The 21604-nt window shown below is 39.6% G+C and overlaps 1 pseudogene; it reads left to right on the top strand.

Moving 5' to 3' along the window:
- Positions 1-19400: 19400 nt before the first annotated feature.
- Positions 19401-20449, top strand: LOC147440290 (uncharacterized; annotated as a pseudogene).
- Positions 20450-21604: the final 1155 nt, after the last annotated feature.

The raw sequence follows: 21604 nt of genomic DNA, 5'->3' as shown, positions 1-21604 counted from the left end.
TCTCTTGCAAAAGTATTGTTCATGCCAATTTAATTAAGTACTATGTTCATGTTGCTACCATCAATTAGGTTCACCCTCTATGTTCTCAAAGTAATCTCACAAAAATGCTCACTCTAATTCTCTTAATTTCGCTATTCTCAAAGTTCATAGCCCATTTCCATTACATTGGTATCAGAGCATTTGGTTTCTCTTTCCTTGCGTAAGAAGAGAGGTCCTTAAGTAGCCTATTAATGGTTGATTTTGTTAATTATATTAGGGTAGTGGGACTGAATCTATTATAGAATTTGTTGAGCCCACTATGTGGGACATGGTGCACACCTCAGGAGCTTTCGTCTTAATAATGGGATCTGTTTAGACTTGCCTATGGCTTTACCATTATTGAGCCATAAGAAGTCCAAAAGGAGCTATCCCTCGGCAATTCTGCTCTATTAGACCCACCCCACTACTCTCTATAATTAACCAATTCGAGTCGTGGGTATAGACACTTAAGTGCTTATTTATAAAGGCTAAGAGGAGTAGGAACTAAGGTTTTGAATTGCCTAATAATACACTAAGTAAACCCATAAGTATAATTAGCATGGCTGACAATAACCAAGAGAGTAGAATGAACATTGATAACTTTGATTTTGCACATGAAGGTGCTAATGATGATGCCCCCATGTTTATCAATTATCTTGCTAGGTTGCATCAAGCTATGGGCAACCCTACTTTGCAAGACGAAGTTACTCAACAACTTCGTGCTTATGGGATTTCCCTTCCTCTCCAAGAGGAGAGAGACCTTAGAAGACCTCTTGATGAGACCCCCAAAAGAAGACTCTCTCTCATACAAAAGGAGGAATCCAAAGAATAAGAAAGTAATGAATCCCTAAGTTCCTCTGAAGATGTGGCTCCACGAAGATGGTGGTCTAGACGATCGCCAACTCCTTCCAAGAGGAAACGGTCAACACACGGTCCTTCTCCTCATCACTCCGAAAGGGAAGAGAGGAAACACAGGAAGAAAAGGTCAATAAAGATGTCATCCACTTCTCCTTCTTTTTCACCTTCCTCCTCTTTCGACGAAAGCTATGGCTATTCTCCTAGAGAATACAACAGGGGAGAACATCGCAAATCATACCCTGCATGGCGAAGATCACTAAAGCTCAAGAAGTTCAAAGAGGGACTTTGCCGAGCAAAAGATAGACTTCTCCGAGCAAAAGCAACAATTTTGTGCGGGATTACCTGAAGAAATGGCCGAGTTTGTCAACTCCCAATGCTCTCGTTCTATCACCGAAGTAATCCACCACACCATGGTTGCTTCCGCATCGATTTCCAACAAGGGGCTAGACGAAATGTCAAGCCCATGGAAAACAAAGACAAAAGTGATGCAAAGGGGAAAACCAATGCCCATGATTCTTTCCAAGGAAATTCCAATAATAACAACAACAACAATCGGTCCAAGGAGAAGGGAGTTTACAAAGGTAAAAAAAAACTCTCTCCTGAAGGGCTTGAAGGTTTTTGCAAGGACCATAAGTGTTTTAAGTGTGGGGAGCAAGGACACGCCTATCATTCTTGCCCCAAGGGAAATGCTCGTAGTGAGGCTCCTAGAGATTCCATTATCGAAGCTCCAAGCGAGGAGGCTCATTGCAAAGGATCACCTCTCTCCTATGCTTGGGGAAAGATAAGGGAACATGATTCCTTCATCTTGTTTGACCCTGGCTCTACTCACAACTTCATAACAATGGAGTTGGCCACCAAGTTAGGCATTCAAGCTTTTGAGGTGGGAGACATTGTAACTACTGACACAGCTCTCAAGGGAAAGTAGTCCGTTACTCCCTTGATTGGGAAGTTGAGGCTTCATGTCCAAAGCTATGTCGACAAAGAAGACTTTTTCATCTCTCTTCTCCACCATGAGGATGCTATCTTAGGGGCACCATGGTTCAATTGCATGGCTGCCAACATGAAGTTCCTTGAAAGGAGAATCTACTTCAACGACAGGGGAAAGAGCATGTATATAGATACTAATGAGTTTGCTCGTACTATACCACTTGTAAATTCACCGGCTTTTGATAAGTCAATGAAAAGCGAGATTTTTGGGTACATGATTTTTGTCAAAGAATCCACTAATGATGCTAATGATTTATCAAATGAAAATGGCAGGAATCAAGAAGATCTACACTTGTCTACTTTTTTAAATGGATTCCAAGATATTTTGATCGATTATGTCCCTATGGACTTACCTCCAAAATGAGGGGATGATGACCATTGACTTGAGCTCCTACCAGGAAGTTCACCACCTAACAAGCCTCCTTATCGAGTTTCCCAAGCTCAACAAGATCAGATCATGAAGCAAGTACAAGAATTGGTAGACAAAGGGATGGTGAGGCCTAGCTCCTCTCCCTTTTGTTCTCTAGTCCTTTTAGTGCAAAAGAAAGATGGTACATACCGTATTTGTGTGGACTATCGAGCACTAAACCATATCACTATCAAAAACAAATTTCCCGTGCCTCGAGTAGAAGATCTGTTTAATAAGCTACAAGGCACTACCTACTTCAGTAGGATTGACCTTAAAAGGGGCTATCATCAAATAAGGATAGTGGATGAAGGTATCCTAAAGACCGCATTTCGTACAACATTTAGTCTTTATGAATATCTAGTCATGCCTTTTGGCTTCACCAATGCACTAGCCACATTCAATCATTTGATGGAGAAAATATTTAGACCTTACCGCAAGTTCACTGGAGTGTTCTTTGATGATATCATCATCTACTCCAAGTCCTTGGGGGAACACAAGCAACATCTCCAAGTGATTTTTCAAGCATTGAGGGAGAACAAGCTTTTTCTCAACCAAGCAAATTTCTCCTTCAAGAGATTTAATACTTAGGTCATATTATCTCTCAAGATGGTATCCGCATGGATCCATCAAAGTTAGAAGTAATAAAAGCATGGACTAATCCAAGGAATCTACATGAGCTAAGAAGCTTTATTGGTATGTCATACTATAGACGCTTCATAGCAAAATTTTCTCAAATAGCAGGAGCATTACATGACTTAACAAAGAAGAACATTAAGTATTAATGGACTGCTAAGGAGCAAAATGCTTTTGACAAGCTCAAAGAGAAGCTTACCTCTCAACCAGTCCTCATGCTTCCGGATCTCTCAAAGCCATTTGAGATCCAATGTAATGCTTGTGGTGATTGCCTTGGAGCAGTCTTGCTTCAATAAGGGCATGCCATAGCATATGAGAGCCAAAGGCTCAATACGGATGAACTAGTCTTGGGCATTTATGAGAAAGAAATTTTAGCTATTCTACATGCCCTAGACACATGGAAGCACTATTTATTGGGGACTCCATTCATTTTACAAATAGACCACCAAAGTCTCAAGTACTTCATGACGCAAACCAAGCTTTCCAACAAACAAATGAGGTGGAAAATTTTTATTTTGCTATTTTATTTTCATATTGCTCACATTGCTGGTAAGCACAATCAAGTGGCCAATGCACTTTAGTGACGACCAAGAGTCAACGCGGAGTCTATAGCAACTCACAATGATCTATCTTCTATGATAGATGAGTATGCTACTGACCCCGACTTTAGAGACATAATGTCAGCCCTTGCATTGTGGAAGAAAGAAAAACCATTCACCTTGTAGGATGGTTATCTTATCCATGGTAATAGGCTATGTGTTACCCACTCCCTCCGTGAGAAAGTCATGTATGAATCCCATGATCCTCTCTATGTGGATCATAGAGGCATTCAACCTACTCTTCAAGGAGTAGAGACATACTTCTATTGGCATGCCATGAAAGTGGACGTCAAGAGTATGTTTCAAAATGTGTGGTATGCCAAAAGGCTAAGTATGATAGAGGGAACAAACCTGGATTACACTAGCCATTTCCAATCCCTAATTCACCATGGGAGAGTATATCCATGGATTTTATCTTTGAATTACCAAATTCTATCCATGGGAATACGGGAATATGGACAATAGTCGACAGCTTCAGCAACGAGCACCCTTTATTCCTATCAAAAAGACTATAAAGGCACACCAAATGGCAACCCTCTCCATATCTCAGATTTTCAAACACCATGGATTACCAACATCCATCGTGTCAGATAGAGATCCTAGAATGACCAGTAATTTTTGGAAAGGTCTCTTTGAAAATCTAGGTACAAGATTGAATTTCTCTTCGGCCTATCACCCACAAACGGATGGTCAAAGTGAGATAGCCAATCTTATGATTCTCAATCTACTAAAGACATATGTTACAGAAGTAGATCAACACTCACAATGGGAGAAGTACTTATCATTTGTAGAGTATGCATACAAAAATATTGTCCATACTACTATGAAAAATGTATTAAAAACTAATATCTAATACTCCCAAATGATTTTCGCATGTTAAACTGATCATTTAATATGGGGAAGTACGAGGGGAGTAAAAGCAAGAATACTAGTAAGGCTGCCAGACCGGTCCATGTCAGGGATCCAAAGGGGGATAGTCTGCAAAAGAGCAATGTGCTTTGGGTTATACAAATTGGCGAGCAAGTATTTTCGAGCAACAAAATAATCGAGCAAGTCCCTTCAAACATTCTTTATTACTTAGAGAGAATTGCAAAAGTGTAAGCACGTTTTTCATTGTTGAAAACTAATCCCACAATTAAACTCAAATCCCATGATGAAAAATCCCATGGAACCAAGATTGGAGCCAATTTCAAGGTTGCCTCCCTCCTAGCTATGTGGGAATCTACTTCATTCAATGACCTCAAGCCAATGTTTGTGCTCTCGCTCTCATCACCACGAAGACCATTGTCATAAAAGTCCTCTGTGATTAACATGGAGCACCTACATCTCCACTCAAGGTGGAAGTACCATCGACCATACAAGAGGGGAGGATAGAGCAATTGGAGGAAGAAGATGACGAGAATCAAGCAGCCCTTTGAAGATCTTTGAGGAATTTAACACAAACTCAGAAGTTGACATATCAAAGAGGTAATGCATTAGATTTTCAGTAATGTAATGTTGCCCTTGTTAGCTCCATTTTACAACATGAAGAGCCTACTACCTATAAGGAGGCGAGTACCAAGAAGGAATGGCAAAAAGGCATGGACAAAGACATGGTAGCTCTCCATAACAATCCATAGGATGCAAATGAGATATTGGCTTTATGTCCCCTACCTCCCAACAAGAAAGCCATAGAATGTAAATGGCATTACAAAGCTCAAGTTCAACAAGGAAGGGAAGATTGATAGGCACAAGGCAATGTTAGTACCCAAAGGTTTTGCTCAACAATATGGGATGCTCTATGATGAAACATATGCTACTATATCCAAGATGAGTTCCATGAGTTTGTTGCTTGCTTTAGCATCTATCTTTAGGTGGAAGCTTAAGCAAATGGGTGTCAACGATGCTTTCCCCAATGGGCTACTAGAGTAGGAAGTTTATATATATCAACCAGAAGCATATGTTGTTGTTAGTCAAAAAGACATGGTATGCAAGCTTGACAAGAGTTTTTATGAACTAAAGCAAGCTCCAAGAGTTTGGTACGGGAGGATTAATGATCAACTCCACTCCCAAGGATTCCAAAGAAGCCATGTTGATCACACTCTTGACTAAAAATGTTTGCCAATGGGCACCCTCGTAGTTAGTGTTTGGCCAATGCATCTGCCGATGGGCACCCTCCTAGGTAGTGTTTGGCCAATGCAGTCGATGGGCAGCCTGCTAGTCAGACACACCTTGTCGGAGCCAACGTTTGATGTATTATTTTTTTGGGAAGCCTTGTAAATGAGCCTATGTATTTTGATCCGAGAGCTGTAAAACTCTAAGCTATAATATTTGATCATGTACTCAAAGCCCAAGTAGCCAACCATTGGCCATTTTGAAAGCCCTACATATAAATTCCAAAACCTTAGTTTGAACACATTATTATTGACTTATCTTTAAGAAGAAGAGGAGCTTTTGTTGTACAACTATAAACAAGCGACTACTCTGCTCAAACTTATAATCCATTTGTCTCATGATTCGGTAATCCAAATTCGGTTTCAAGAATTGCATTGTGGTCCTTGTCTCTTCTCCTTTCATTTAAGTGTAAGCATTTCAAGTTCAATTGTGGTTTGCAACTACACGTGTGTGAGTGTTATCTTTAGTTTTGAGTGCTCAAATGTTGGAAATAGGGTTACAGGGAAACACACACCTCTTGGAGAAGATGAAGAAGCTCAAGGCACACAATAGAGAGTGTATTGCTTAGTGCATAAATGAAAGTTAAGTTGGCCCTAGAGTGATGGACATGTATACAATGCATGGGGGAAAAAACCTCCTATTGAGGGGAAAAAATGCCCCGGTGGTCCTAAGTGTGTTCACACACATCACTACCACATGAATATGGTAACAAATCCCCTCTGGGAGTGATGCGGTGAATGAGAGATGGCACATAGTGTATAGGGAAGTGCCATGCCCTAAGGACATGATCAATCTACAAAGGGGAGTAAGCCCAAAGCTTTGCGAAAAGCTTCAAACTTCTCATGAGGAAATGCCTTTGTGAAAAGATAAACAAGGTTGTCCTGTGTCGGCACATAAGTCAAGTTGATCTCTCTTACTGAGAGTCTCTCCCTGACATAGTGATAATGCACCTCAATGTGCTTTGTGTGAGCATGAAAAATTGGGTTCCTTGCATTTGCCAATGCACTCTAATGATCAATGTAGATGATATTGGCAGTGTCCTGTCCAACACCCAAATCAGTCATAAGGCGTCTGGATATACACGCTCAGCTATAGTTGTGATTTGTGAAGACTACCGCGTGCTCAGTCTCACAACAAGAAGTGGCCACATTAGATTTCTTCTTGCTCAACTGTGATATGCATGAACTACCAAGCATGAAACAAAAACCACTTGTGGACACTCGTGTGTCAAAACAACCAGCCCAATCTGAGTTTGAAAAAGCATGTAAATCTGGCAACAATGATCCCCCCTTGGGATAAAACAACCTAAGATGTAAAGTGCCACTCAAGTAGAAAAAAGTCCTCTTGACAGCCTACCAATGCTTAGACCCTGGGCTATGCATAAACCTGTTGAGTTGTGTGACTGCAAATTGAATATCATGCCTCGTGTTGCATACATATATAAGGCATCCAACAATATTGTGGTAAAGAGTGACATCGGTAGGATCACCATTATCATGGAGACTCAATGTCAAACCTGTTTCCATGGTTCAATAATGTAACCAACAAAAACTGCATTTAACAACCTTATCATCCAATTGTCTGTGCTACGTTTGTCACACCAAAGCATAATCTAAACAAACAAAAATGTGCATGTGATCAATGGATTCCTTCTTATCATGCCATGCTTTACAAGGAGTCATAGAGTGCAAAGCTTTCATAGGACACATGTTAAGTACATAAGTAGCACACTAATGGACTCAAGCCAAAACAAATCTGGTAAAGCTTGACTCTTGACCATACATCGTGCCATCTCCATAAGTGACCTGTTTTTCCTTTCAATAATACCATATTGTTGAGGTGTATACGGCACCGTACGTTGATGTTTTATCCCACGACTAGCCAAAAATGCATTAAACTCGTGAGACATATACTCCCCCCCTTGATCTGAACAGAGGGTGCCCATATCATATTTTTGCAAATACAGCAAACTGGCAAAATTCAAATGTCCAAAATGTACATGCCAAAGTTTTGCATCTGAAACAGCCTTTGAATCCACAACTACATTTGTAAAATTTTGCCCACACTTGTCATGCAAAGTGAGCTTATACAGCCCATGGCATAAAATGCCAGATGCAACAATTTCATCACCAAAATTGAGATCATGAACTCTACATATGTCATCCACAAATTTCACAACAAGACCAAGTCTAGCAAGTCCAGATACATACAAAAGGTTTTTTTTTTCCCAAGTACAGAAAGTGCATCAACAAGTGTGAAAGAACTGTCATTCGCAGCAATCGGCACAATCTTTCCAACTTCCTTGACTAGATAAGAAGCATTATTGGCACAAGTGACTGTATTCCCACGAGAGACAACCTCGAGAGAGGTAAACAAATCACGATGTGAGGTAGTGTCATAAAATCTAATATCTAACCAACCCAAATGATTTTCTCATATTAAAATGATCACTTGATGTGGGAGAATAAACGGGAACAAGGGTTAGAATATAGACATGTGCTTATGGATCTATCTCTACACAAGACCAAAGTTAATGGGCCCAAATAGAGATGGTATGTCAAAGATCAATGCTAGCTAATGGACCTTGAAATACATTAGGGTTAGCTTCATTAAAGACCTCCAATGGTTAGTGTAAAAGTCCTTAGACCATATGTTAAGCTAGGTTCATGTTTTAAGTATTAATAATTAAGGTGTTTGACATGCTTGATAGCTAAGTTCCTTGGCCAAGCTGGCCCTATGCTTGAGGTGTACAAGTCCAAGTCAAAGTTGAACCCTACAAAGAGGGGGGCAAAGCCTACAAGCGAGGGATATGAGAGAGAGAGAGAGAGAGAGAGAGAGAGAGAGAGAGAGAGAGAGAGAGAGAGAGAGAGAGAGAGAGAGAGAGAGAGAGAGAGAGAGAGAGAGAGACCGCATGCTCATGCTAAGCCTATGCATGATGGCTAAGGTGTTTGAGAAGCTTCCCCATGCTTGGAAGGTAAGGGCTTGAGGAGCTTAAGTCAAAAAGGGTCCCTACAAGCAGGGTGTGAGCCCCAAAGCTAGGGATAAACTTGACTAGACCTTCCACTCACCCAAAGGGCACCCCTTCCTCAAGGGGCACAAGGACACATGTCAAGTTCTCCCTATGCTTAGCCACATGGGGTGCTTGAATCCTATTGGCTAGGCTAAAGAGGGGGTCCAATGAGCATTTAGTTATTTAATTAATTGTTTATGCATTTATCAAGTCCTCTCTCTCAAAGGGGAAAGGAGGACACTTGTCCTAATGCTAGCATGGTTGCTTGATATGCACTATGCATGTGATTGGCTAGGCTTGTAGGGGTCCAATCAAATGCAAGCTTGAGCTACAAGGAGGGGTCGACCAAAGCAAGCTCGAGGTGTGCTTGGGGGGGTATACTCTCTCCTACACACTCACACACACTTTTTTCAAGCTTTGAGGGAGAACAAGCTTTTCATCAATCAAAAGAAGAGCCAATTTTTCCTTCAAGAGATTCAATACTTAGGTCATATTATCTCTCAAGATGGTATCTGTATGGATCCATCAAAGTTGGAGTTAATAAAAGCATGGCCTAATCCAAGGAATCTACATGAGCTACAAATCTTTATTGGTATGTGTGCATACTATAGACACTTTGTACCAAAATTCTCTCAAATAGCATGACCATTACATGACTTAACAAAGAAGAACGATAAGTATTCATGGACTGCTAAGGAGCAAAATGCTTTTGACAAGCTCAAAGAGAAGCTTACCTCCCAACCATTCCGTATGCTTCTGGATCTCTCAAAGCCATTTGAGGTCCAATGTGATGCTTGTGGTGACTGCCTTGGAGCAGTTTTGCTTCAAGAAGGGCATGCCATATCATATGAGAGCCGAAGGCGCAATGCTAATGAACGATTCTTGGGCATATACGAAAAAAAGCTTTTAGTTGTTCTACATGCCCTAGACACATGGAAGCACTATCTACTGGGGACTCCATTTATTTTGCAAACGGAACACCAAAGTCTCAAGTACTTCATGGCATAAACCAAGCTTCTCGACAAACAAATGAGGTGGAAAAAAATTCTTTCGCAATTTTTGTTTCATATTGCTCACATTGCTGGTAAGCACAATCAAGTGGCTAATGCACTTTCACGAGATGACCAAGAGTCAACGCGGTGTCTATAGCAACTCACAATGATCTATCTTCTATGATAGGTGAGTATGCTACTGACCTCGACTTTAGAGACATAATGACAGCCCTTGCATTGTGGAAGAAAGAAGAACCATTCACCTTGCAAGCTGGTTATCTTCTCCAATGCAATAGGCTATGTGTTACCCACTCCCTAAGGGAGAAAGTCATGTATGAATCCCACGATCCTCCCTATGCGGGGCATAGAGGCATTCAACCTACTCTTCAAGGACTAGAGATGTACTTCTATTGGCCTACCATGAAAGTAGACATACAAGAGTATGTTTCAAAATGTGTGGTATGCCAAAAGACCAAGTATGATAGAGGGAAGCAACCTAGCTAGATTACTTGAGCCGTTGCCAATCCCTAATTCACCATGGAAGAGTATATCCATGGATTTTATCTTTGGATTATCTAAATCTATCCATGAAAATACGGGAATATAGACAATAGTTGATAGGTTTAGCAAGCAAGCACACTTCATCCATTTCAAAAATACTATTAAGGCACACCAAAATTCCTATATTGTGGAAAAATGGGGTATGACAGGCACAAAGGAAAAAGTTGACATAGAATTGGAGGATAAGCAACCTAAGATGTACATTCCAAATGCAAAACTGATGCGAGTGAATGAAACAACACGAGTCAACATGGACGCCACTCACGTGGGGTTGTACAAGTACGATAATGGCAAGCAAATGCTCTATTATAAGTGTGATGAGCCCTACCTAGGAGAGTTGTCAGAACACAAACGTTCTATGTTTTTTCATATATTAAAGGCAGAGAGTTAGGGTTTAGGGTTTGACTCAACAATGGTTAATAAAAAGGAAATACATGCATAGTTACAGACCAAAGCACAGCTTTGGATGAGTGGAGCTTTCCAATGAAAGAGCTTGGCAAGAGAAGATTGCACTTTAGGCTAGGGAGACCAGTGGAAGATAAAGAGTATATCCCGGAGCCATTTCCTGAGGAGTTGTTTGAACCTTTTGGAGGGACTCGAACGCGGGGGTCACCATTATACGAGTGAAATCTAATGAACGATACGAGCAAGTCAAAAGAGATATACTCTTTGTAGATCCAATGTGACGAGTGATTAAAATAATTCCAAAAGATATTTCTCTTGGAAACTACACGCTAGAGATAAGAGCTCTACATTTAAAGATTTAACAATTCAATAAGAGCTCAATATGTAAGGGTTTGAAATAGAATGCAAGAAGTGTTTAAAATCTTCCATAAGTCTCGTCCTAATAAGAAACAATGTAAGAAAATGTGACAATTCAGGTTTTTTAAAGCTGCTTACTACAATACTAAAAAAATACTCAAGTAATTAACCATTAAACATCAAAATAATTAGAAGATAGGCGTAAAAGAAAAGATGATCACTACTTTAGATTTTGACCCACAAAAATTTATATTTTGATTGCTTAACTATATTAAAAAAATGACAAGTTGATACAAACATGTACTTATATAAGCCTTCAATTGTATACAATTTGATTTCATAACTGCCACCATATTTGCAAGAGAGAATAAGATTTTCTTCAATGGAAAATGAAACTACAACTTGATGCAAAAATATACTTAGACCAAAAAGTGTATAGAATTTCATAATTGTCACTATATGTGCGAGAGGCAAAAAGTTTTTCTCTAAACAAAAACAAGCTACAATCCATACAAAAATATACCAAGGATCACTGGCATTTCTCTAACCACCTTATCCCATTGATTGTAGAGTTTGATGAAGCTCTCTCTTTGTTAATGCAGCTTGGTGGGCAAACTTTTGCTGATTCATATCAAGTTTTAGATATCTGACAAAAACAAAATAGAGATGCTTGCAGGCCATGTATCTTTTGCCCCCGCGTATCCGCATTTGAAAGTCCTCACAAGTGCAAGAGGGAAAGGTAGAAATCACCACATTATATGATTCTTCATTCTTTTTGCTCCTTGTTCTTGATAAGCTAAATTCCACATTTTCACTTGCCTCCACAACATTGATATTGTCAATTGTACAAACCATGTCAATTGCTCTTTGGATCCGTATATCCATATCCTTAGTAATGGCTCTATAGATATCACCTTCTTTCCATCACATTGTAGAGGACGAATATCTGCATCATTAAATTGAGTGCTTGTCTCTCCATTTGCACATGTGGGATACTTGATGTCTCCACATATCAAAGCGTGCATTCCATAATGCAAACTTTTCCCTCAAGATCCAAGCATGTACCAACTGCAATTGGCCAGACAACATGTCAACTTGTTGCTCTTTCAGTTCCAATATTTGCTAGAGTTGTGGTGTGGTCAATATTATCTCCACAAAACCACACAAGCTCTTTCTTCTCAACTTGTGATGTTATTTGTACCACCCCTTGAAAGCATGGAGCAGGTATACCCACTAACCCTAATCTTCCCTTTTGGTCAATTAGCTTATTACATTTTTTTCTCTTATCATGGAGGTAGCCTTGACATCATACTTCACTTCCAGGATCGGTCCTACATATTGCCCACCTACTAGGATGAATGTTAGTTTCAACTATTTCATGAACCTGTTCATGCTCTTCTTGTTTTTTTCTAGTTTGTCGCACGTGTTGTGTGACATACTCATATTCTGGACGGTGGGAATCACCTTCCTTAATAGGTGTTTCAAGTGTGCCTCAATGCTTTCTTCTTATTGTCCGTGCATCACCATCAATGGATACTCTCATCTGGGGTATATTCAGTTCCACTATAGCCTCATTGGTTAGATCAATAGTGGCACTCAAGACATTGAAGCTCTCCTATTTTTAATTTTTTGCAGTCCTGGACCACACCCTTTGTGTCCACCTTTCAGAAATGAGTCATACCTTGATTGTTGCAAGAGAATAGTGGTCAAATCTCCTTGACAAGCAATATACAAGGAGACATATTTAACGCCATCATTTGAAGCTAACCAGCTACCATGGACCAACTCTGCCAAGTTTTCCCTTGGAATGCCTATCATCACTCTCCATGGCCTGTTGCACACAATGAAATTAATTAGTGAAAGAACTTATACAACAAATAAGAAAAAATATAAAAAATGTACTTGCATCATTATTCTCCCCAATGGGCCATTCTTGCATGCCACCACACCAACCATGTCTCAAGCATAGAGATCTTTGTCTTGCCTACATGCCCGTTTCTTAGCCATGATTGTAGTTTTTCAAGCTCTATCTTAGCTGTTTCTTTAGATGGAGCTTCCCTCCATTGTCTACACCTATGCTTAAACTCCTCTTGGCTATGAGGGGGTATACAACTTTTTGTATGTTGTTGCAAACTCTGCTCCCAATGAAACAAACAAGACCTTTCTTTGTCTGTCATAACTTTGTTTGGGCCTCCATTGTATACATTCCTTATTGCACGCCAATTTGCTTAAGCTTCATCATCCATGAACCCTTTGAATTCAGGTTTGTTGTATCCTTCCTTTTTCATCACTTTATTTAGAAGGCTCCAAAATAATTTTTGTGCTTGTGTATCCTCTACTTTGAAATCCCCAATCACGATAGTTTGCATTTCTTGGACATAAGGGTTGTAAATATGACAAGCCATTGTTGTCCAATCATGCATTCTTTTCACAAAATCAAAGCATGACCATGAATTTCCAAGTTCACCTCCTGGTCTAATTTTGTTAACAAGTTCTACACCATTTCTAGGCCCATGTGTGGACATTTTAAATATATTGACATCTATCAAATCCTGAGAATTCTAGCTGCCCAAGAAAGGCCATGCTCTGAAAGAAGTCAAACAACAATCCTCTTTTTAACTTGAAAATTCCATTATAATCTCCCACTGGTTGACCTATCTCTACCTGAGCCTCCTTTGTCCATCGTCATAATCTTCTCTTGTCAAGCAAAGGTGCCAAATTTGCTAACAAATCACTCAGATATTTATCTGAAAGGCTCTTTCCTTCTGAATGGTCTCCAATGAGCAGTGATTGCATCACAATCTCCTTCGCTATTTTTTGTTGGATTGACCTTGGTCTGCCAATACAGTCTTTAGCAACTAGCTCCCTGACCCTTGTCTGAACCTCAACCACTGCTTGTTTTATAACACCCTCTGCCCCACAGGGTGCATGTGATACCTGAGATGTATAACTCCTCTACTTATTTGTATATTTTCAGCAATAGAAGGAAAACAATAAATAAGCTTGCACGAGCACTAAGAAATGCACATGGGTGACATAGAGCAAAAGAAACATTTTAAACTCTCAAACCCATTTGTACTACAGCCAGCAGGGAAAATATTAGCTAGTCGCCCAACCCAGTGCTTCTCATTTAATTCTTGTGATCGCAAAAATTATGACCATAGGTGATTGATGCATTGTAGGTGGCCACCACACTTTTTATTTCTTACAGCCCCTTGAAACCCAGAAACATTGCTTGTAATCCCATCTGTCCAAACATGTCCATCAAGATTATTCTCTATTCCATCAGTTCTGGGACCTGTTACGTTGAAAGGAAACTCAAATAATATATTCCCATCATATCTTTTTGGGAGTTCTATAACCTGTTGTATCTCTGTCACCAATGAGAAGCTTACTTTAAGAGAGGTTTTTGAGCATGTTTATCACACTAAAAGTTGAAGTCTGACTACTTTATGCACATGCCTGCACAAATGACTCTTCTTTTAAGGTGATTGTGCTTGTCAGGCTACCATGCACCAAATTGGCTATCAAGTTGAAACATGTTGATGTCTCCTCGTCTAGTCGTTGGATTTCAAACGACAAGCCATCTATTTCAACTCCAAAGATCTGGTGAAGCCAAATACTATCTACTCTAAACCCAAATATTGTTGACAACTCTTGCTTAGAGACCTCAACGATCCCATTTTGTGTAGTAAGCTCTATTTGTTTTATATTCCTTTCATTTCTAATCACAACACTATTCATTTTTTGCAGGAAACTCCCACTCTACTCAATTGTGCTCAACAGAATGTCGGAAAACTCCCACTCTACCCAACTGTGCTCAACAGAGTTTTGCATGAAACTCCCACTCTATTGAATTGGAATCAAACGATAAACATCTCGGTTCATCATTTAAGAGTTGAGCTTTAAATGAGTGCACTTGATTCTCTCCTCACACTCATGACACACGTTCTAATATTCTTTCATGTCACTAGGGATTGTTCCGATGAAATTAACAATCTCTTAAGACTCTTCTCTCTCTCTCTCTCTCTCTCTCTCTCTCTCTCTCTCTCTCTCTCTCTCTCTCTCTCTCTCTCTCTCTCTCTCTCTCTCTCTCTCTCTCTCTCTCTCTCTCTCTCTCTCTCTCTCAATCTCCCACTCCTCACTTGAGAATAAGTTTCAAGTTCAAATCCCATTCCTCTCTTGAAGGAATACACTTCAATTTCCAAGCTCAAGTTCCAAGCTTACAAGCACAAAGTCCCATTTCTCTCTTGAAGGAGCTTGTTTCAAGTTCCAGGCGAAGCAAAGCACAAGCGAAGCAGAAACTATTCTGAACATGACACAAGGAAGAAGCAAGGTACTCTCTCTCCCTCCCCCCCCCCCCCCCCCCCCCCCCCCCCCCCCCCCTCCTCCCTCTCTCTCTCTCTCTCTCTCTCTCTCTCTCTCTCTCTCTCTCTCTCTCTCTCTCTCTCTCTCTCTCTCTCTCTCTCTCTCTCTCTCTCTCTCTCTCTCTCTCTCTCTCTCTCTCTCTCTCTCTCTCTCAAACACACGCAAGCACTGCTTTGCCTTGCCCAAACGGTTTCACTGGCGAAACCGTTTTGAGGGCTTTGCCAAAGAGGAGCAGAAGCTAAAACGGGAGGTCTTCAAATGGGTTTTGTTGGCAAAACCGTTCAAAAGGCCAATAATTTTTTATCTCCAGTTTGGATTCCAGCCCTACCCTACGCAATTTCATTTTTGCAGATGTGCTAGCCTTATGTATCGGACAGTGGTACATTTAGCGACTCTAATGCTGAGGGAGTGGCTTTGCGTACGAGTGTTTTCATAGTCATGTAATTTTTCCATGGTGTTATTTTGCGAATATTATTAGCCAAAAATTATACGGTGGTTGGCACTAAGATGCTACTGAGAGCTTCTAACACGAAAGGCTCCGCATGTTACTCGCAATTGCATTTCTGCATGAACTTAAGATGAGATTTTGGACTAGACAATTCTTGTTTTTGGGTAGGGGAGTGTGCATTGACTTTTGGCAGGGAGGCATGCCACAGTTGAGGTCCGGTTCCTTGCAACCACATTACTGCTTGTATGATACAAGCAACCTTTGGACTTTTGGTTTAGACTCTTCTTATGATTGGTATTAACTTCTAGCCGGGAGGCATGCCACAAGTCAAGTTCTGGTTCCTCGCATACACTACTGCTTCAATGCTACATGAAAATCTTGGTGTATATGTTTCTCGACATTGGGCAGAGGAGTGTGCACTAACTTCTGTTAGAGGGGCATGCCACAGTCATATGCAATTGTGCCTTAAATCCGACCCTCTCACCAGCATCTATCTATTTCTCTTCTGAATATTGGGGTTTGAGCGTGGTTTTCATGGGAAGCTACGCTTAAAGACTTGTCTATTTCATTTTGAATGCATCCCCAAGCTAAATAGACACATGTAGATTCAGTTAAAACTCTTCTTTGTCTTCTAATTTTTGAAATATTTTGTTCCACATTATGTCTCAATGAAGCTATTAATCTCATCATTCTATTAGTTTATATGGTATAAGGTATGAATGTTTCCCTTAATACGCACCTCTTACATCATTCTGTCACCTTATATGGTACAAGATATGAATTCATCACATTGATCTGCATCATTCTGTCAATTTTTATGTACAAGATATGAATTCATCACATTGATCTGCATCATTATGTCAATTTATATGGTACAAGATATGAACTCATTGCATTGATCCTAGTCTGTATTGTGTATCTAGCAGCCGATAAGTACCAACATATAGTAGTATAAGTTTACTAAGCAAAGCCGTGTGCCCTTTTTACATACATTACAATCAAATACCCTCTGTCGTGCTGTGCCTATGATTCATACTATTTGCCTATGATCCAGTTCAAGATTCCAGCCCTGCCCTGCGCAATTCCATTTTTGCCTTGACCTGCCCTGTGGGTTTCGCCAGTGAAACCCTATTGAGGGCTCTCAAAATACGTGCAGATTGCGAGCAAAATAAGTAGGGTGCAGAATGCATGGTAGAATGCACAGAATTCAAGGCAGAATGCAGAGGAGAATGTGCAGAATGCAACACATAATGCAGGGTGCCGAATGGCTGTAGAGTGCTTTGAATTTCCATAATGAGTTATAGGACATAGACCAGCTTATGTTGAGGCTGCAATAGAAAACCAGCTTGCTTTTTTAGGTTGTGACGACTGGAGGGATCAGTCTCTGCAGGAGCGCCTTTAAAGGGATTATGTTTGATGGCATCATTGGTCTCCTGAGTGGCAAGCACTTGATCACCATAGTCGTCCCCTCTACACTTGAACTCGGGAGTTGTAGGCTTGAACTTGAAAGTGTAGGCTTGAACTTGGGAGCTGTAGACTTGAACTGGAAGTGTAGACTTGAACTCGGGAGCTGTAGACTTGAACTTGAGAGTTGTAGGCTGTACTGGCGACATTGTATCATGAAGCTAGATAGGTCAACAAAAGAAAGGAGACAGTGTTGGCAAGTATTCAATAAAGAGTCTAGCTAGGAGATTTTAGATGAGAGGTCAGGACCAACTCATTCCTGGCAAGAGCTCAGGAAATCCCGACTGAGAGAGAGTTCAAGTGCAAATGAGTAGAAGCATCGCGTTGAATAGTGATTGCATTGTTGAATAGTGACCATCACTTGTGGAAGCATCACATTGAATAGTGACTGCGTTGTTGAACGCCTAACACATTCCAAGGTGACCTCAAGTCCAAACAATTGACTCCGGCTCTGACTCTTACTTCAACAACCCAATTTAGATGCCCTACCTAGTGGGTTTTGCCAGCGAAACCCATAATTCAACACCAATTTTGCTCAAGTTTTTGGTTGTTTTAATGTTGTAATGTTGTGATAATGGTAGTCCTTGAGGGTTTTGTTGGTAAAATTCTCTTGAAAATCACGGTAATCATAAAATGCATTTCAAAGAACATGTAAAACTATCAATATTTGTTTTTATTTTTTTCTTGTTTGCAATCTAGTCCATTAGGGAAAAGAAAGAGCGCAAGTAGAACCTCAAACAAAGGAGCAGCAAAAAAGAAAAACAAAGATGTTGATGTCGACATTGAGCAAGAAGTGGAGATCATAAAGCCCGATAGTCAAGTCAAAGATGGTGAAAACGAAGATTCTACAGTGACAAAGGATGCGGTTTTGAGAAAGAAGAAGATTCAGAGGATGCTATTCCCATGTGGTTAAATAAACCACAAGGTTTAGAGTTTTTAGAGAGTATAACAATGAATCATGGCATGATGTTACTTGTTCCTTTGTGTCGTTGTGTGGTCAATGAGAGGGTGAGGGAGATGAAACAAGACCTCTCTTTGCTTAAACGAGTTCTTGAAGATGATGGGTACTTTGTTATGAAGGGTAGTTTTATTTTATCTGTTAATATGCACGATGGAACAACAAAAGATGTGGATGATAATATTGTTGAAACATGGATAAAAATTGGAGCTTGGTTAACAAAGAGTTTGAAGAGGAGCTCAAGAAGGATGAAAAGTGGTCACATCTCATCAACAAAATGTTCTTCGTTTGGGAAGGCAACCACAAAACAACATCTTGGATGCAATGTGTAAATGAGATATATCAAAACAACAAAAGAATGCATATACGAGTTCAAGCTCAATTCATAGTACCTTCTCCGAATGATGAACTCAAGTTAAGGGCTACTCTACAAAGATTGAACATGTGAGTTATCCTTCTCTTTCCCTTCTTGGTTTTCAAATTGATTGCTATGAGTATAATGTTGCATTTTATTTTCAGAATGAATAAAGAAGCCATAGTTAAGACCAATTTGAAAGATTATTTATTCCATACCAGTACACTATGTGCTTGTGATGAAAAGCAATTTTCACAAGATTTTGATGAAGCTGAGAAAAAGTATATTGTAAGGTCAAGAGCACAAGAGGCTATTAGTGGAAAGAGAGTTTGGTATCCTCTTACTCAACCAATTCTCGATCGTTTGGTTTATGGGGTAAAATATAATGTGCTTTATTGGTTTTGCATTGAATTATTTCTTATGTATCTTTATAGTGAGTTAAATTTAATGCTTTGTTTTTAATTGTAGGGAAAGTGGAAAAAAGATTATGAGTTGTTTTGTAACAAGATACCTCCAATTTTACCAAAGGATGAGCAATTGAGGGCAACTATTGCAACACGAAAAAGTGTGATAAAGACTTACAACATAAAATTGGCACAGGTGAGTTTTTTAAACTTGATAAGAATGTGTTTCTCAGTTTATTACAATATTTGTTTGTTTTTGTTGCAGAATCTCTCAGTGGTTAATCCTGCTAATGGAAAAGAATGTTTTGAAATATTGTAGAAGCTTCCTTTTGAAGATGAGAGATTCAAAATTTCTATTGAAAAGTTGTACTCCATTTCGTCCGCCTCATGTTCAATTGAGCTAAATTGAGGATCCTAAAAATGTTGGGCCATGATGAAAATATTCATCAAAGCTATGATATGCCACTTGGAGACCATCAATACATTTCTTGGCTGGCCAAAGAGGTATGGATGGATCAATTATTAGAAGATGCCAGTAGACTTCTGCAACAAGTCTTGGATTCTACTACGAGCATAATGAAGTAGAGCTTCCCATGGGTGTGAGCTTGCAAGCATATTTTAGTGACATTGTGAGTAGGTACCGAGGTGTGCTATTTTATGACTTCCAAAAAGAGATGAATGTAGGAACCACCCCAAGTAAGCATGTGGATTTGAAGAACTCTTCATGCCGATTGGTCTATAGGTATGTTTTACTTGTCTAAGCTTTATATCAAAGCTTCTTTAAGTGATGCTTGTTGAGATCTTGATTGGAAGGTGTCACTTGTAGGTTTTTCATGCACCTTTGGTTACAAAAAAGATACAATGCTTGCCAGACATTTGCAAAGCTTGGACAATCATCTCTCCGCCCACGTATTGTATGTTTACATTGACCATATTTAGGGAGAATGGCTCACTTGATGGAGCTATCTTGGTGGATACTTGGGAGCGTAAGCACTGTCCTTGGTGGCTTGACATGAAAAAAGGAGAGTATTTGGAAGAGGAGAAAGAGGCATATCTTAAACATATGAAAGGGGAGTGCAAATCAGATTCCGAGTCTATGGAAGAAATGACTCTTGATCAAAGGAAAAAGGTAGATGAGGAATTAAAAGCACTCAAGGACAAAGATGATCAAGATGCTCAAACTATTGGAACAAAGGACAAAGATGATCAATATGCTCAAACTATTGGAAAGAAGGGTGGCCATCCACCATCCACAAGCAAAGTAGGAAGTTCTTTGAATGGTGAGTTCTCAACTATTCTAAAAAGATGATGATTAAGTTCTATTGTATCTATCTATGCTTTCAGCATGCACATGCATATTGTGTTTTGTGATTTTTAGTTATTTACAATGTATATTAAAATGTGTGATTTCTTTTTTGTGTAGACATAAAATCTTTGGTTGGTGGAAGCATTTCCACGAAGAAGACTAGCAAGGGCTCACTTGCTAATTTTCATTCATTTGATAAGAGAACTTTGTTGAAAGAAGTAAAAGTATGGAACTATGATTTTATTGTGCTAGGAAAAGAGTTCATTAAATGGAACTTCAAGGAGGGTTTTGCAGTGATGCGTGAGTTTTATATGAGCTTGGAAAGGGATGGAAAAATATGAAATTCTAAACCATGTGCTTGGAGTGTGGATTTAAGTGTGATAGATCTTCCTACAGGTTTCTTTCAAACCTACACTCATTGGTATTGTTTCTTTTTTTTTTGCATGCCTATAAAATTTAAGATAACTTTCAGGTGACATCATTATTGGATCTAATGGTTTACCTGCTTGGAATGCATTCTCTGAGGATCATGTCAAGTGCTCTATTTTGGTGGCAAGCACAGTGATGGCTGACATGGGGTGGATATTAGTGAATTGTCCACTTTCATCCATTGCTTTGGTGGAGCATATGAGTTCACGTGCAGGCTTAGTGTTGGGATTGAGATGGATCTTAGATTGCTCAAAGCCATACATGACATCTACAAAGTATACTCATCCATTCAAGGTATACTATTTGCTACTTTTATTATAAGTAAAAGCATTACATATGTAAGGTAGGTGTTGAAAAATAGGTGTTGTGAATTTCAAGATGATTGTCATTGTCTTGTTTAGGTGACCACATTTCTTGTATTGGCATTACATAAAATTGGAATGCAACCCTCTTTCATTATGGAAAGAGGAAATAAGGTGAATTGACATCAACAATTTCTTATTTATGCACTCTTTGAATCACTAAATTGCATTTGAACCTTAACATATTTTTGTTTCTATATACAAAGGTGGGAAATGTGCTCCAACAATATCTCTCTTTGGAGATTATTGGTCATTACATGCCTTCTTCATCAAGGGCACGTTGTGAAGGGAAGAGTGGAGGATGGAGGGGTGTTCTTGAGAGGAGTTCATCTCATATGTTAATCTTTTTAGAAGCATTGTGTCCACCTATGGGCACAGTGTTGGAGATTGGTGGAGGAACAGGACCTATGTCGAAGGCTTCCATGCACACAGGATGTCCTTGTATGCTCATCGATAATGATGGTGGACAGATATGTGATAGATATCTTACTCCTTTGGTTGCAGGTTTTATGGCAATTTGGGTGGAG

This window comes from Adiantum capillus-veneris, chromosome 15 (genome assembly GCF_014529385.1).
Source record: "Adiantum capillus-veneris isolate H3 chromosome 15, ASM1452938v2, whole genome shotgun sequence".
Taxonomy (NCBI): domain Eukaryota; kingdom Viridiplantae; phylum Streptophyta; class Polypodiopsida; order Polypodiales; family Pteridaceae; genus Adiantum; species Adiantum capillus-veneris.
The sequence above is the reverse complement of the archived record's forward strand: the minus strand, read 5'-3'. Positions and strand labels throughout refer to the sequence as shown.